Genomic DNA, 14777 nt, shown 5'->3' with positions numbered 1-14777 from the left:
GGTCCAAGCCACAACGAGGGTATTGTGAGTTCGGGTGGCCTAGGGAGAATATAACAAAGGGGAAATTATACCACATCGAATCCGGACGAAAAATTGAATGGGTATTTATGAGTTGGGTGTTAACCCGACCTAATAGCTTAAACTTTTGAATCGGATCACGAAACACTCACTTAACAATAATAATGAATTGAGTCTAGAAAGACTCCTGATAGGATCCAATTGCATAAGTGTTGATCTTGGCTTTGCAGGGAGGGAATTACTCAATTTGGATCCAATTGATAAGCGCACAAAACTTATTATTTTATATTTAATAATAAATTATTAAATAATATTTTTTATTAGATAAATGTTCTTATCCCTACTTTTCATGTTATATAGGGGCTGATTTCGGAATAAAAAGAAAAGAGACAAAAATAGCAAAAATGTGGGATTACACGATTAGTCAAAGTCAAATTTAAATTTGGATTTTCCATCAAATCAGCAAAGATCAAGGCAAATTGGAAGAGATATCAAGCCTAATTGGAAAACACATCAAGTCAAAGATATCAAGCCAAATTAGAAAACAACTAAATCCAAATTGGAAAGCAGCAAGATTTTAGGAAGATTTTATTTTATTTTCACTTCTATAATTAGAATTTTCTCCTTTTAATCGTTCCATTCTAAAATTTATAAATAGGGACATATGTAGAGGAGATTTGATGTACAAAGTTAGTGAGAGAAAATAAGAAAAGTTAGAAAATTTTTGTCTTCAATTTTTTTCTTATCATTTTTGTTATGAAGAGCATTTTTATTTTTATATATATTTTGTTTTCTTATTAGCATGCTAGCTTAAGAACCCATTCTCAAGGGAGTGATGAAGCCACCATGGCTGAAATATAAGTAAAGTTAGTTTATTTCTTTTATGAAATTTTCTCTTGAGAGCATTAATTTTATTCTTCTATTCTGATATTTTTTATGTGAAAAATATAGAGAAAGGATTTTTCGTGTTTGCTGTAATACCCCTGATTTCAAAAGGATAGTCCTGGTAATTATTAAATTGTTTAAATTGCATTTATTTTTATTTAATTGTTTATTTGTTTTTTTTATTTATTTAACTGGCCTTTTGTTTCTATTTGTATTAATTGTTGACGTGATCATGTGTTAATTGTAATTGTTTTCGTTGTGGTGATTTAATGGTCTTTAATTATTTACTTGTTTTAATTGAATTGATTTAATTATAGATAATTATTTAACCGATGTAATTTAGTTGTTTTAATTGAATTAAGTTAATTAAATTTAATTGTTTTTAACATGACTGTATGGAGGCACACATATAGTTATATTAGGGTTTTATTTACACGGATGTAGCCGACTGTATTAGAATTAGGGTTGTGTTGAAGCCTATAAATACAGTATTATACGTTGGTTTAGGGTTACAAAACAAAACCCTATTTCCTGATACTTATACCGTGAGATAAAGAGATACAGAGAGTGGAAACTAGGACGTTATCAGAGAGGTTCAAGGATACACTGGATGGAGTGCTTCTGGGGTTGAACCAAGAGCACCTGAGGTGTGATATCCCCGGATCTCCGGATGCGGGTTGGCCAGGCCCACGCCCGATTACCCGAGGATATCAAACCAATTAGCAGTTAACGAACACAATACAATTAAGAAAAATAGGAATAAATAAATTTCGAAAAAGAAACTACAATGATAATCTAAAAACTGAAACCTCAGAATAAAATTTTATTGATAAATAAAACTATTATGTTACAACTGATCCTTCACGAATACAAATCGTTCTCCAAATTATACAACTCGGGAATCCATCTAGTAGACCCCTAAAATATCCCACTGAACTCAAATGACTAGAAAAAAAAAAAACCAAAGCCTAAAACATGAAACAAAATCCTACAGCATCGGTGGAGTGAATGCCTGTTTCTGCTCAGCACGATCCAGCTCTAAGACTGGAACTAACGAACACCTGTAAAAATAAGAGTGGGTCAGGCCCACATGCAAATTCTTCTCTAACTGTAATCCAAACAGTGATCCGATACGCAGATACACCATAGATATCTCAACAATAGCTATTTAGTCCATACATATATATATATATATATCCACACTAAGGGACATTCACTGAACTACAGTAGGGGTCTCAACTTGAATAGAAGGTAACATGCGAAAACACACCCAAAGGTGGGCATGAGTACCTAGACCTAACAGGGTACACCTCAACTTACTATAGCCAGCTACGCATCCACTGCATATACGTACCCTAACCGACGAGTCTGAGACTCAAGCTCATCTCATGGTACCATAACCATATATTTAAAATCCGTTCATATCCATCCATAAGAAATCCAATAAGTCGTTCAGCTTATTCAGTCGCACAGACTTATATAAGAGATCCAGTAAGTCGTTCAGCTTATTCAACTGCACAGACTTAAATATAAGGAGAATTATGTTTTTATAATTCGTACCCTTATTCCAAAATAGGTAGGACTAAGTATTTTGAATCAGTCTGTCCCTAGTATGACACCGTCCCATACCGGTGCATACAATCCACAAAATCCATATAATTGATAAAATAGATAAAACTGTTCACCAATTAAAATACATAAGGTAGGAATTAGCGTTTTGAGTTAAACCATACCTAGTATGCCACCGTCCCATACTGGTGCATATAATCCTCCATATCCATATAAATTACAACATATAAATACTAAGCACGTAATTTACAGTCTAAAACCAAATATCCATATCCTTGCAGAAAAGTGTTTTAAGTTCAGCAATTTAAAATCCAAAACCATGTAAATTACAACATATAAATACATGTTACTAATTTACAATCCGAAATCATTCCAAACAATTGCAGAAGAATATTTATTATTTCAGCAATTTAAATCCAAAAGTTAAACCATGTATTATTTAACGGTTCATCAACAAACATCCAAAGCCTGAATAAATTAGTTTTAATAAATCAACTATTCTATCATGCATTCAAATAAGATTTAAAATCATAATATTATCTAAGAATTTGCTAAAAATTAATTCTAGTAATTCAGTTCCTTTTATCCGTCAATAGCAAGCTAGGTTGCATACTTGTATATTGTTTTGTTGTTTAAGCACCCAGCCACAAACTATGCTACGAGTCCAATTTATTAATTAAAAGACTCCCTCATGCATCTAAAATTTAATTTAGAACATATATAACACCTTAAATTGTCAAATTAAAATTAAACAATTTATTTCCTTCCAGCCGTTAACCGTACGCAAAATTATTAATTAGCACACTGTTAATTCCATTATTACAACGAGGGTAGTTTATGCAATTTAAGATCTTAATTACATGTTAAATTAATTATTTAAACCCCCATTAAAGTTCTAGAATTTTTCAAGAACCCCAAGTGCCCAAACAATGGCAAAAAGTTCGTAAAAACATTAACTGAATGTGCAAAATGAAGAGAGCCTGCTCTAATCCTAAAAGAGCAGGCTCTTTTAGAGGTAGAGCAGCCTCTTTTAAAGGTAGAGCCTGCTCTACTTCCTCTAGAGCAGGCTCTACTCATGGGGGAGGCGGCTCTTACCTCTATGGAGCCGTCTCTCTTCCCCTATGAGCCTCAGTTCAGTTACTTCTCCGTTTCCGACCTTTCTGCTTCTTCTCCGGCCTTTTTCCACCATTCAATTGATTTTAAAAACTGATCCTAAAGGTCTTATTAATACCAAAGAGCATCCCAATAATTTAAAAACAACAATTAAAATCAACTACAGAAATTAAATTCGCTACCGAATTAACATGTGTTAAGAACAAAACTAAAACTATTTTTCATCAACAATTCTACTGAACTTAGGAGCCTTATCAAATTTAATTAATTCAAGGTCTTAATAACACCCAAAATCAACCTTCTAATCCTTCTGTGAAACCCTAGAATCAACAGAAACATTCCCATGCTCCAAAGTAACAAACAGTTCGTAGAAAAGTTTACAGAACATTCACTATTGAAGAGAGCCTGCTCTAAGTTTTAAAGAGCAGGCTCTTTTGAGCCTGGAGCCGGCTCTATAGGTCTTAGAGCCGGTTCTTTAAGTGTGGGAGCCGGCTCCCACATCCATGGAGCCGGCTCTTACCTCCTTTAAGAGCCTTCGTCGCTCCCACATCCATGGAGCCGGCTCTTACCTCCTTTAAGAGCCTTCGTCCCCGTTCTGCTCCGTTTTAGCCTATCTACTCCACCTCCGGTCATTCCAGTTCCTCTGTTTCTCTTAAATACTGAACTTACTAGTCTTATAAATACCTAGTATCATTCCAATGGCCTATCTACAGTAGTTGGAAACAATTACAGAGGCTAAAATTGCAACTAACTTAACATACTTTTAGAACAGAATGCTGAAACGAAAGCATGCATAAATTTTGTTTTACAGAATTGATATCAACACCTACAGATCATTGATATAACATGTACTAAACACATAATTTCCAATTAAAGTTCAATTAAACCCTAGAAACTATCTAGGTGCACAGAACACAAGCCAAAGGGAAGGAGAAAGAGAAGAACTTGCCTGCAGTTTTGGTCTCAAAACTTTGTCGCCGTCTTCCTAATTTCGTGCAAACACTGACCACCTTCAAGCCTCCCATGGTTTTGTTTTAATCCACCATAACTCTCCCTTGGCCCTTTCTGATTTCCTCCTTGACAATCCTTACAATGCTCTGTTCCTCTACCCTCTGTTTTTACAGAACAACTCTACGTGTATGCTATGTGATATATCGTAAACCCTAAGCTTAAAGCATAATGGTATATTTATAGGCTTAATACCAAAACCCTAATCCTTGTCATAATAGAGACAGAGCCCTAAACTTAATCCTAATCGGCCCATAATAAAGCCTACGATTAAATTCTATGTCGGCTACACCAGATGACGTCCCAAAACTTGTAAGTAAAAATAACTTAATATATTTAAAAACTCACGTAGTTTAATTCACATAAGAATCCCAATAAGTCAATAAATGCAAACAAACAATTTCAATTAAATCACTATAATGCAATTAATTCAATTAATACAAATAATTCAAATAAATCAAATAATAAACACAAATAAATAATTTGACACATAAACACTTAGCCACAAAATAAAAATGCACATAAAATAACATTTAAATTCCAATTTTTATCCCTTTTAAATTAGAGGTATTACATGAGGTGTAGAACAGGAGTCTCAGACGTGGACAGAAGTTTCAAAAACAATGGTTTAGAGTTTCAAAACTGAAACTCAAGGCAAGTCATTATTCTTCTCTTTCCCTTTAGTTCGTGATCTGTGCATGTTTAGGATGACTCCAGGGATTAAACCAACGTTAAAATGGATTAAATAAATATTATAATTCATCTTGTAATTATGTTTGTATCAATTTTTAAATCGTTGCATAATTCTGTCGTTGGTTAGAAGTAGTTCTCACTTGAAAGTCTGTTTGCGTTAATGTTTAAACCTGAAAATCTTCCATGTATGTGGGATGTGACCATGCTTATAATTAACTCTGGAACATCAATTGAACTCTAGAATAAGTTATAAAAATTGTACAGAGCCTCTGAACTTCACCGGAGGCAAAGAAGATGATCAGATTACGCGCAACGGCTCACAGTAGAGTAGAGCCGGCTCACCCCAAGGGTGGAGCCGCCTCCATAAGAGGTTGAGCCGGCTCCACATGCATTGGAGGCGGCTCCACATGCAATGGAGGTGGCTCCAATGTGGAGGGAGGCGGCTCCAACTTCTGTTTTTGGTTTCTACTTGGTTTTGGGTTCAATTTGGCCTATAGGAAGGTTTCTAAGTGGTTCCAAGGGCTGTGGATGGTTTATAAAATTTATTCTAGAGATGTAAAAGGATTGAGAAGCATGTTAGTATTAATTTTGAAGCATGAAATAATCTACTGTTAATTAATACACTGCATGTGGAAGGTTGAATTATACCTTGACATTGCTTACTGTTTCTATAAAGCACTTTGGTTTCTAGCATAATTTTAAACTGTTGTTCATGGTTCAACTGTTGTATAAGCATATATTATATATTCTGGAAAAAATATAGGTATGCTTAAATGGAAATTAATTGATGTTTAACTATACTATTTATTGCATCAAGTTATGGTACTGTTTTAGAGGAATTAGATGTTGTATTTTACTCTAACATTTTAAAGGACTAGAATGTGACTTCTAGATCATATATCGGATATATAGTTTGATCTTACACTTATTAGATTGGTATGTGTGCTTATTCTAGAGTATAATTGATATGTATTTATCATTGTTTGGTCAACCGTGTAAACTGGAGGATTGTATGTACCGGTATGGGACGGTGACATACTAGGTATGGACTGGATCAAACCCTAAGTCCTACCTAATTTGGATTAAGGTATGGATTAACCATATAGGTTAAGTCCATTACCTACTTGTGTTATGTCAACAAAATAGTTGGATGACTTAATATGGTTTCAGGACGGATGATTATACATATACTAGACCACTACACAGATGGATGGTATTTTGTATTAGGAGGAGTACGGACTTTATATATTTATTATATGGTACCATGGTATGAGCTTGAGTCTCAGGACCACGGTTAGGGCGCGTATATCGCCTAGGATGGATAACTGGACATATGTGTTGTTCCCTGGTAGGTCTAGGTACACATGACCACATTATTGTGCGATTTGCATAGTATCTCTACTCAGGCTGAGACAGACCTACTGGACTAGCGAACGTCCTATAGTGTGTACTATATATATACATATGGACTACTCTAGATATTGTTGAGTCTTCCTAGGATGTATCTGCGTATCGGATTACTGTTTGGATCGTAGTAGAATAGGACTTGCATGTGGGCCTGACCCACTCTCTTATTTTTTCAGGTGTTCGTCAGTTCCAGGGTTAGAGCTTGGACGTGCAGAGCAGATACAGACATTCATTCCTCCGACTACGTATGAATCTTTTCTATGTTGACCTTAAGTTTCTATTTCAGATATTTTAGTTTTAATTGGGATTTTTAATAATAAGGGGTCCACTAGATGGATTCCCGAGTTGTAACTTATGGAGTTTTGGAGTTTGGATATAGTAGATTTCATTAATTATATTTTGAGGATTTCAATTAGTATTCTTCCAACTTATTATTATTATTTATCTCATCTTGTATTCTGTGTTCGGTTATATATTAATTATTTGATATTTCCCTCGGGTTTGGGCCCGGGCCTAATCAACCCGTGTCTCGGATCCGAGGGGTATCACAGTTGATATCAGAGCACTCCAGGTTCAAGTGTCTCTAGGATTCTATCGTATAAGACTTCTGCGTAGCATTCTCTATTGTTTAGAGCTTAAGTTTAGGATTCATTGTATTCTTTACGGTTCGGTTTAATCATGCTGATGTCTGTCTTTCTGTATTGACAGAATAGCTAACGCAAGAACCAGACGAAACAATCAGCAACGAAGGGAAGCGGCCCGTAGGCAGCGTCAGAAGGATGAAGGTCAGTACTATGAGGGGCAGTACTATGAGGAACCGGAGGAGGTTCAACAGGCTCGGGATCAGGGAGGAGATCCAGAGTATCCTCCTCACCTCAATAACCTTATTGCTCGGGCTATAGAGGCTGGGGTAACTGCTGCACTTCGGAATCAGCCTCAGGTACAGCCGGCACCGTTACCAACACCTGTACCAGCACCGGTTGTTCAGGTTGATACTTGGGAAAAAGGCCAGGAGTTCTTTCACAAAGGGAAGCCCACCTGAGTTCACAGGCTCCACCAATGCGAGAGCAGCTCACCAGTGGATACAGGACATCGAGCGACATCTTCGCTTGGTTCAGTGCACGGAGGTTCAGAAGCAAATGTTTGCTACCTTCAAGCTAGTCGGGGATGCACTATAGTGGTGGGACTCAGTTACCACCGCAGAGGGGAGGATGGCTTTGACTTATGATCAATTCAGTGCATGCTTTGATGAAAAGTACTTCCCTTATGCAGTTAGGGCAGCTATGAAAACTGAGTTTCTAAATCTGCAACAGAGAAACATGACAGTGACAGAGTATGAGTAGCAGTTCACACGCTTGTCTCTTTTTGCACCGGAGGAGGTGGATACAGAAGAGAAGAAGCGCAACAGTTTCGTCAAGGAGCTGATGTGGTCTATCAAGAGAGCTATTACAGGTAGTCCAGCTTATACTACCTATGCTCAGGTGGTAGACACCGCTCTACAGAAGTATCAGTTGACCGTGGACATCAGACAAGCCAAGGGTGAGAAGCGGGGTGACAGAGACTCTGCTAACCAGTCAGCTGAGAAAGGGAATGGGAACGGATACCGACAGAACGACAAGGGTAAATTTCAAGGATAGTAGCCTTGGAAGAAGCACAAGGGTGGTTCAGATGCTCCCAAGGATGTGACATTTATTCAACGTCAATAGAATGGGGGATCGCAGGCAGGACAGGGTTAACCACAGGCTAACCGACAGAGGAGGCCATTTGGTACTTTCCAGGGTAGTTGTTGTACTTGTGGAGAGTATAGTCACGCTTCCAAGCAGTGTCCTATAACAAGACAGGGACAGAGACAGGGACAGGGACAGCATGTGCAGCAGGGACAGAGGGCTCCAGTGCCTCTACCAGCTCCACAGGTTCCTCAGATTCAGGGACAGACTTATCCAGCTTTACCGGCACCGCCGCAGCCTCAGGGACAGGCACCGCAGCAGTTACATTATGGCAGGGTGTACAACCCTAAGCCACAGGATATGCAGGCACCTCAGGCTATTGAGGGTAAGTTTCCTATACATGGTTTTTATGGACGTGTTTTATTTGATACGAGTGCTACACACTCATTTGTAGTTAGGATTTTTGTTGTTTTATCTGGGATGAGGACGAGGGTATACACTAGACCTCAGGGTATTTCTCCACCATTGGGCGATACAGCTATTATACATGAGAGTGATGGGCCTGTGACACTAGATATTGGCAGACTCAGATTTCTAGCCAACCTATTGGTCCTGGACATGTACACTTATGATGTGATACTTGGGATGGATTGGTTGTCTCACTACCATGCCCAAGTTAATTGTTTTGATAGGTCTATTGTGTTTACCATACCTGGTCAGGACATGTATGTTGTCGCTATGCCGCGTTCTAGCGGAGTCACTAGCACCTATTTGTTTCATGTGGAGGAGGAAACGGAAGAGGGGATTACTGTATCATTGGATAACATACCGATTGTACAAGATTTCCCGGATGTATTTCAGGAGATTCCAGGGTTGCCGCCTAGTCATGAGATCGACTTTGTTATTGACTTAGCTCCAGGCACTATGCCTATTACTAGGGCACCTTATAGGATGGCACCGGTGGAGATGCGCGAGCTGAGGGATCAGATTCAGCAGCTACTCAGCCAGGGTTTCATTCGTAGCAGTACTTCACCCTGGGGAGCACCAGTGTTATTTGTGAAGCAGAAGGATGGTTCGCTCTGCCTGTGTATAGATTACAGGGAGTTGAATAAGGTTACTATTCGTAACAAGTATCCTTTACCTAGGATCGATGATTTGTTTGATCAGTTAAGGGGAGCCACATACTTCTCCAAGATTGATCTGCGTTCTGGGTATCATCAGCTGAGGGTTAAGGAGCAGGATGTTCCTAAGACAGCGTTTCTCATGAGATATGGTTCTTATGAGTTTTGTGTTATGCCGTTTGGGACGACTAATACACCTGCAGAGTTCATGGATTTAATGAATAGAGTCTTTCGGGCTTATTTGGATCAGTTTGTCATTGTCTTTATTGATGATATCTTGATCTACTCTAGGTCTGAGGACGACCATGCTAGACATCTTCGCATAGTCTTGCAGACGCTTCGTGAGCACCAGTTATATGCCAAGTTCAAGAAGTGTGAATTTTGGCAGCGGGAGGTGAAATTTTTGGGTCACGTGGTGTCAAAAAGGGGAATAGCGGTGGATCCAGCCAAGGTTTCAGCAGTGGTCAAGTAGGGACAACCTACTTCACCTATCGAGATTCGGAGCTTCCTCGGTCTGGCAGGATATTACAGAAGATTTATCCAGGGGTTCTCCAAGATAGCAGGACCACTCACTCATCTGACTAAGAAAGGTGTACGGTTCGTGTGGGATGAAAACTGTCAACAAGCTTTTGATGAGCTGAAAATGAAGTTGACTTCTGCACCAGTTCTGGCTATTCCACAGAACGGGATAGAGTATCTTGTCTACACGGATGCTTCGTTGCAGGGTCTTGGATGTATTTTGATGCAGGAGGAGTGACCGATTTCTTATGCATCTAGGAAGCTTAAGCCTCATGAGCTTAATTATCCAACGCATGATTTGGAGTTGGCAGCTGTGGTCTTTGCCTTACGTATTTGGAGGCATTATCTGTTGGGTGAGTCCTTTAGGTTATTTAGTTATCACAAGAGTCTGCAGTACTTGTTCACTCAGCGGGAGCTGAATATGAGACAGCGCAGGTGGTTGGAGTTTGTGAAAGACTATCACTTTTCTATACAGTATCATTAAGGGAAAGTGAATGTGGTGGCAGATGCACTCAGTCGTCGACCTGTTGGTAGTCTTTCTGCTTTATTCACCACTGAGTGGAATGTTTTGAAGGATGTGGATGAGTTATCGGATGCTTTTATGGCTTGCATGGTGGTTACACCTTCCATCATTTGCAAGGTTTTACAAGCACAACTCACGGATCAGCAGTGCATTGACAAGGTTACAGAGATAGCTTCTGGAGAGGTTCCATTTTACTATGTTGGGGCTGACGGAGGTTTAAGGTACAAGGGACGGTTAGTGGTACCTTCTGCTGATGGTTTGAGGAAGGATGTGATGACTGAGACTCACCACTCTGAGTTCTCTGTTCATCTAGGAAGCGATAAGATGTATCAAGATATGAAGCGGCAGTTTTGGTGGGCAGGTATGAAGAGGGACATTGCTCTTTTTGTCTCGCAATGTAGTACTTGTCAGATGGTCAAGATTGATCATCAGAGGCTGCCAGGAGCTCTACAGCCACTACCGATATCGGAGTAGAAATGGGAGAGTATATCTATGGATTTTGTGGAGGGATTGCCCACTTCTTTCAAGGGTCATAATTCCATTTGGTTCATTGTGGATAGGTTGACTAAGTCAGCTCATTTCTTGCCTATTTGCACTGACTACACTTCGGAGCAGTTGGCGAGGCTTTACATTTCAGAGATTGTAAAGTTACATGGCATTCCATTATCTATTATATCAGACAGGGATTCAAGCTTTGTGTCGGGATTCTGGAAGAGTTTTCAGCAGGCTTTAAGTACAGAGTTGCACCTTAGTACTGCTTATCATCCTCAGACTGATGGACAGACTGAGAGGGTGAATCAGATTATGGAGGATATGCTCTGATCGTGTGTTCTTGATTTCAAAGGCCACTAGGAGGATTACTTACCCCTTGTAAAGTTTGCTTATAACAATAGTTTCCAGAAGATTATTGGGATGGCACCATTTGAGGCATTATACGGCCGACCGTGTCGATCGCCTGTTTGCTGGATGGAGGTTGGTGAGAGTAGATTCTTGGGTCCTGAGTTTATCAAGGATACTTCTGAGAAGATAGCTCTTATTCGAGATCACATGCGCACTGCCCAGAGTAGGCAAAAAAGTTATGCTAATCGTCGCACTCGTGCTTTGGAGTTTAAGGTTGGGGATCAGGTTCTTCTCAAAGTCTCGCCTATGAAGGGTGTTATGCGCTTTGGGAAGAAAAGGAAGTTGTCTCCATGGTTTGTCGGTCCTTTCGTGATTACGGATTGAGTTAGAGCTGTGACTTATCGATTGGCCCTTCCGGATCATTTGGATCGCGTGCACAACGAGTTCCATGCTTCCATGTTGCGAAAATTTCTGCGAGATGAGGATCGGTATCAGCATATCGATGTTGGGGAGATTGAGTTGCAGCCGGATGCAACTTATTTGGAGCCGCCGTGTCATATTGTAGACTGACGGGATCAGATTCTTCGTAACAAGGTTATTCTTTTGGTACATGTTCAGTGGAGTCATCACAATGAGGCTGAGTCCACTTGGGAACGGGAGGATGTCATTCGCTCACAATTTCCTGAAATATTGGAAGAAGGTAAGAGCGAATTCTGAGGACGGAATTCCTTTTGTTAGGGGGGAAGAATGTAATACCCCTGATTTTAAAAAGATAGTCCTGGTATTTATTAAATTGTTTAAATTGCATTTATTTTTATTTAATTGTTTATTTATTTATTTTTAATTTATTTAACTGGCCTTTTGTTTCTATTTGTATTAATTATTGACATGATCATGTGTTAATTGTAATTGTTTTCGTTGTGGTGATTTAATGGTCTTTAATTATTTACTTGTTTTAATTGAATTGATTTAATTATAGATAATTATTTAACTGATGTAATTTAGTTGTTTTAATTGAATTAAGTTGATTAAATTTAATTGTTTTTAACATGACTGTATGGAGGCACACATATAGTTATATTAGGGTTTTATTTACACGGATGTAGCCGACTTAGGGTTGGTTTTGTATTAGAATTAGGGTTGTGTTGAAGCCTATAAATACAGTATTATACGTTGGTTTAGGGTTACAAAACAAAACCCTATCCACTGATACTTATACCGTGAGATAGAGAGATACAGAGAGTGGAAACTAGGACGTTATCGGAAAGGTTCAAGGATACACTGGACGGAGTGCTTCTGGGTTGAACCAAGAGCACCTGAGGTGTAGAACAGGAGTCTCAGACATGGACAGAAGTTTCAAAGACAGTGGTTTAGAGTTTCAAAACTGAAACTCAAGGCAAGTCATTATTCTTCTCTTTCCCTTTAGTTCGTGATCTGTGCATGTTTAGGATGACTCCAGGGATTAAACCAATGTTAAAATGGATTAAATAAATATTATAATTCATCTTGTAATTATGTTTGTATCAATTTTTAAATCGTTGCATAATTCTGTCGTTGGTCAGAAGTAGTTTTCACTTGAAAGCCTGTTTGCGTTAATGTTTAAACCTGAAAATCTTCCATGTATGTGGGATGTGACCATGCTTATAATTAACTCTGGAACATCAATTGAACTCTAGAATAAGTTATAAAAATTGTACAGAGCCTCTGAACTTCACCGGAGGCAAAGAAGATGATCAGATTACGCGCAACGGCTCACAGTGGAGTAGAGCCGGCTCACCCCAAGGGTGGAGCCGCCTCCACAAGAGGTTGAGCCGGCTTTACATGCAGTGGAGGCGGCTCCAATGTGGAGGGAGGCGGCTCCAACTTCTGTTTTTGATTTCTACGTGGTTTTGGGTTCAGTTTGGCCTGTAGGAAGGTTTCTGAGTGATTCCAAGGGCTATGGATGGTTTATAAAATTTATTCTAGAGATGTAAAAGGATTGGGAAGCATGTTAGTATTAATTTTGAAGCATGAAATAATCTATAGTTAATTAATACACTACATGTGGAAGGTTGAATTATACCTTGACATTGCTTACTATTTCTATAAAGCATTTTGGTTTCTAGTATAATTTTAAACTATTGTTCATGGTTCAACTGTTGTATAAACATATATTATATATTCTGGAAAAAATATAGGTATGCTTAAATGGAAATTAATTGATGTTTAACTATACTATTTATTGCATCAAGTTATGGTACTGTTTTAGAGGAATTAGATGTTGTATTTTACTCTAACATTTTAAAGGACTAGAATATGACTTCTAGATCATATACCGGATACATAGTTTGATCTTACACTTATTAGATTGGTATGTGTGCTTATTCTGGAGTATAATTGATATGAATTTATCATTGTTTGGTCAACCGTGTAAACTGGAGGATTGTATGTACCGGTATGGGATGGTGACATACTGGGTATGGACTGGATCAAACCCTAAGTCCTACCTAATTTGGATTAAGGTATGGATTAACCATATAGGTTAAGTCCATTACCTACTTGTATCATGTCAACAAAATAATTGGATGACTTAATATGGTTTCAGGACAGATGATTATACATATACTAGACCACTACATAGATGGATGGTATTTTGTATTAAGAGGAGTACAGACTTTATATATTTATTATATGATACCATGGTATGAGCTTGAGTCTCAGGACCACGGTTAGGGCGCGTATATCGCCTAGGATGGATAACTGGACATATGTGTTGTTCCCTGGTAGGTCTAGGTACACATGAGCACATTATTGTGCGATTTGCATGGTATCTCTACTCAGGCTGAGACAGACCTACTGGACTAGCGAGCGTCCTATAGTGTGTACTATATATATACATATGGACTACTCTAGATATTGTTGAGTCTTCCTAGGATGTATCTGCGTATCAGATTACTGTTTGGATCGTAGTAGAATAGGACTTGTATGTGGGCTTGACCCACTCTCTTATTTTTTCAGGTGTTCGTCAGTTCCAGGGTTAGAGCTTAGACGTGCAGAGCAGATACAGTTATTCATTCCTCCGACTACGTAGGAATCTTTTCTATGTTGACCTTAAGTTTCTATTTCAGATATTTTAGTTTCAATTGGGATTTTTAATAATAAGGGGTCCACTAGATGGATTCCCGAGTCTTATGGAGTTTTGGAGTTTGGATTTAATAGATTTCATTAATTATATTTTGAGGATTTCAATTAGTATTCTTCTAGCTTATTATTATTATTTATCTCATCTTGTATTCTGTGTTCGGTTATATATTAATTGTTTGATATTTCCCTCGGGTTTGGACCCGGGCCTGATCAACCCATGTCTCGGATCCGAAGGGTATCACATTTGCCAAATAATGGTAATATGAAGAATACCTACTTCTATTTGTAGTT

Source organism: Cornus florida, unplaced genomic scaffold, assembly GCF_030987335.1.
Source record: "Cornus florida cultivar Cherokee Brave unplaced genomic scaffold, ASM3098733v1 CherokeeBrave_3.0.0_Hap2_Chr10, whole genome shotgun sequence".
Classification (NCBI taxonomy): Eukaryota; Viridiplantae; Streptophyta; class Magnoliopsida; order Cornales; family Cornaceae; genus Cornus; species Cornus florida.
Note: the sequence above shows the minus strand (reverse complement) of the source record.